Below are 3,796 nucleotides of genomic sequence, written 5' to 3'. Positions count from 1 at the left end.
GCTCTATGGCGACCACAGGAGCTCTATGGCGACCATTGGAGCCTTATGGCAACCACTAGAGCCCTATGGCGACCATAATTATACTTCTAAGGTGACCAGAGTAAAGATTCTTCTGTCTTGAATATTTTGCTTCACTAGAGCTCTATGGCGACCATACTTACACTTCTATGGCGACCAGAGTGAAGAGTCTTATGCCTTAGAATATTTTGCTTCTGTTTTTCCATTCTTCACTATATCAACACTTTCTTCTATAATTTAATTAAAATCTCGTCTTTTATACTGATGTTTGGTGCACTGGTCTGGTTCACAAACAACTAGCACTGAGAGAACCTAATTCAATTTGTCTTGTATTTCTGAGTTGATACAGATTGGTTGAATATCAATTGCTTCTAACACTAACCGTCAATAAATAATTATACTTTCACTGGAATCATTTCTGGTAATTTAAACAACGTCTTCATTGCTACTACAATCTTGAACACTTCATTCACTGTTCATCACCGACGCTTGAACATATAAATAAGCTCCTGTCAGTGAGTATAACTTCATGACTGTATTTGTCTTCTTTAACCTCTGTTTATACCATGTCTTCAATTCTTCATATTCCTATGCTTCATACAATGTCTATCTTCAATCAATGGCAATACACTCAAATCTTCTGGTAGCACTTTATACACTGAATCTTCATCATTTCTAAAACCCTAAAAGTCTTTAACCTTTATTCTTCACTAAGGCATGAACATATTAATGAACTTCTTTCAGTGACCTGTAAATAGACTTCAGGCCTTCTTCTAATCTTCTGATTCTTTGTATTTGTCTTGTCTTCATTCTTCCTGATTTCTTGTGTAGACGTATTATTATTAACCTGTCTTGTTTTAGTGTTGTTATCGTGTTGAGTTATCACGTAACTGTTCATACAGCTACGCAGTCTCACCAAATAGAGTTGAAAGAGTTGAAGAAGTTTTTGAAGAAGTTGAGAAAGTTGAAGAAGAAGCACTCACTATAATGGGAGATCAAGCACCGAATCTGAAGGCTTTGATGGATTATTCTCAGCCAAAGATATATGATATTCAGTGTAGCATTATCAGACCATCCATTACGGCTAACACCTTTGAAATCAAGTCTAGAACGATTCAGATGATACAGAATTCAGTCCAGTTTGGGGGTTCTCTAATAGAAGATCCCAACATGCACATCAGATATTTCATCAAGATCTGCAACACTTTCAAGTTTAATGGAGTTTCTGAAGATGCTATAAAGTTATGGCTTTTCCCATTCTCTCTGAGGAATAAAGCTAAGTGCTGGCTACATTCTCTACCAGCAGGTTCTATCACCAAATGGGAGAATATTTCTCAGAAGTTTCTAACTAAATTCTTCCCTATGGCGAAGAAGGCAACAATCAATGCTCTCACTCAATTTTCGCAGCAATCAGAAGAATCTTTGTATGAGGCTTGGGATCGATATAAGGAGATGCATAGGAAGTGCCCTCATCATGGCATGCCTGATGGGATGATCATAAATTTCTTTTACAATAGTTTGGGAATACAGTCTAGACCCATGCTCGATACATCATCGGGTGGAGCCTTATGGGCTACGAGCTACGATAAAGCTTATGAGTTGATTGAACTGATGGCTTCTAATGAATACCAGAACCCAACTCTGAGAATTCCTCAAGGTAAGGTAGTAGGAGTTCTTGAAATAGATACAACTATTTCTATAGCTACTCAGCTTCAGGCTTTAACGACGAAGGTGGATTCTTTGGCTAATTATGGAGTTAATCAGATCACAAGTGTTTGTGAGCTTTGTACAGGTGCGCATGAAACTGAGTAGTGTTCTATTTCTAGTGAATCAGCTCAGCATGTAAGCAACTTTCAGAGGTCGCAGCAACCGGCTCTAGCCACTTATCATCCCAATAACCGTAATCATCCTAACTTCAGCTGGAGCAATAATCAGAATGCGGTGCAACAGCCTAATCAGCAGTATGCAGCAAAGAAATTCAACCCTCCTAGTTTTTAACAACCGAAATATGCACCAAGACAACAAATCCAACTTCAGCAACTACCTTATGGAAGTACAAGTCAATCTAATGAAAAATCTGAATTAGAGGAGTTGAGGCTCATGTGCAAGAGCCAAGTGGTGTCTATCAAGACTCTAGAGAATCAAATTGGGCATATTGCCAATGCCTTGTTAAATCGACTACCTTGTACACTTCCCAGTGACACAGAAGTTCCAGGAAAGAAAGAAGCTAAAGAGCTGGTTAAGGCAATTACATTGAGGTCTGGAAAGGTTGCGAACCCCGAAAAATCTCAAGTTCCAGAATCTGAAGTAGTGGTTGAAGAAGATGTGCAGAAGGAAACAGAGGTGGAACCAAGGAAGAAAGCTGTTGTCAACACTCCTCCTGATGATTATACATGGGAATAACATGTCTATCCTCCACCTCATTTTCCTAAAAGGTTGCAGAAGCAGAAGTTGGATAAGCAATTTTCTAAGTTCTTGGAAGTCTTCAAAAAACTTCACATCAATATACCTTTCGCTGAATTCCTTGAACAGATGCCTAGCTATGCGAAGTTTATGAAAGGTATTCTCTCTCGGAAAGTGAAACTTGATGACTTAGAGACCGTTGCTCTTACGGAGGAATATTGTGTTATTCTGCAACAAAAATTGCCTCCCAAGCTTAAGGATCCTGAAAGCTTCACTATTTTGTGCACCATCGGAAAATTTTCATATTACAAGTGTTTATGTGATTTGGGAGCTAGCACCAATCTAATGCCTTTGTCTATCCTCAAGAAATTGGGTTTACCTGATCCAAAGCCTACATATATGTCCTTGTAGTTGGCCGATCGTTCTATTACATATCCATGAGGCATTGTGAAGGATGTCTTGGTCGAAGTGGACAAACTCATCTTTCCTGCTGACTTTGTAATTCTAGATTTCGAGGAGGATAAGAAGATTCCCATAATATTGGGAAGACCTTTTTTGGCTACTGGTCACACCTTGATTGATGTGCAAAAAGGTGAAATCACTACACGAGTTCAGGATCAGGATGTGACCTTCAATATTTTTAATGCCATGAAATTCCTTACTGATGAAGAGGAGTGCTTTAAGGTGGAATTGGTCGAATCTGTGGTTACTTCAGAGCTTGATCAAATGCTAAAATCTGATGCCTTAGAGAAAGCCTTGATGGGGGATTCAGATAGTGAAGATGATGAAAGTGATGAGCAATTAGAGTATTTGAATGCTTCTCCTTGGAAGCGAAGGTTGTATATGCCTTTTGAATCTCTTGGATTGGAAGAGGTGAAAAATTCTCCAAAGCGCCTCAAACCATCTATTGAGGAAGCTCCTACACCCGAGCTTAAACCCTTTCTAGAACACTTGAGGTATCCATTTTTAGGTGACGCATCTACTTTTCTTGTTATTATTGCATCTGACCTTTCAGGTAGTGATGAGGAAAAGCTCTTGAGAATTCTGAGAGAGTTCAAATCGACAATTGGATGGACTATAGCAGATATCAAGGGAATCAACCCTTCTTATTGCATGCACAAAATTCTGCTACAGGAAGGAAGCAGGTGGACTGTTGAGCAACAGAAAAGGATAAATCTGATCATGAAGGAGGTGGTAAAGAAGGAAATTCTCAAGTGGTTAGATGCAGGGATCATCTATCCTATTTCTGACAGTTCTTGGGTGAGTCCAGTTCTGTGTGTACCAAAAAAAGGAGGCATCACAGTGGTTGCTAATGAAAAAAATGAGCTCATTCCTACTCGAATAGTCGTGGGGTGGAGAGTTTGCATAGATTACA

The 3,796-nt window shown here is 39.2% G+C and overlaps 1 non-coding gene across 1 annotated transcript; it reads right to left on the bottom strand.

The window, feature by feature from the left end:
* Positions 1-1,395: 1,395 nt before the first annotated feature.
* LOC141721966 (small nucleolar RNA R71) lies at positions 1,396-1,499 on the bottom strand. The gene has a single exon (XR_012575006.1). It is a non-coding gene; the product is annotated as a small nucleolar RNA R71 (small nucleolar RNA).
* Positions 1,500-3,796: the final 2,297 nt, after the last annotated feature.

The sequence above is a fragment of the Apium graveolens genome, chromosome 4 (assembly GCF_009905375.1).
Source record: "Apium graveolens cultivar Ventura chromosome 4, ASM990537v1, whole genome shotgun sequence".
NCBI lineage: Eukaryota > Viridiplantae > Streptophyta > Magnoliopsida > Apiales > Apiaceae > Apium > Apium graveolens.
This window is presented reverse-complemented; position numbering and strand designations above follow the sequence as displayed.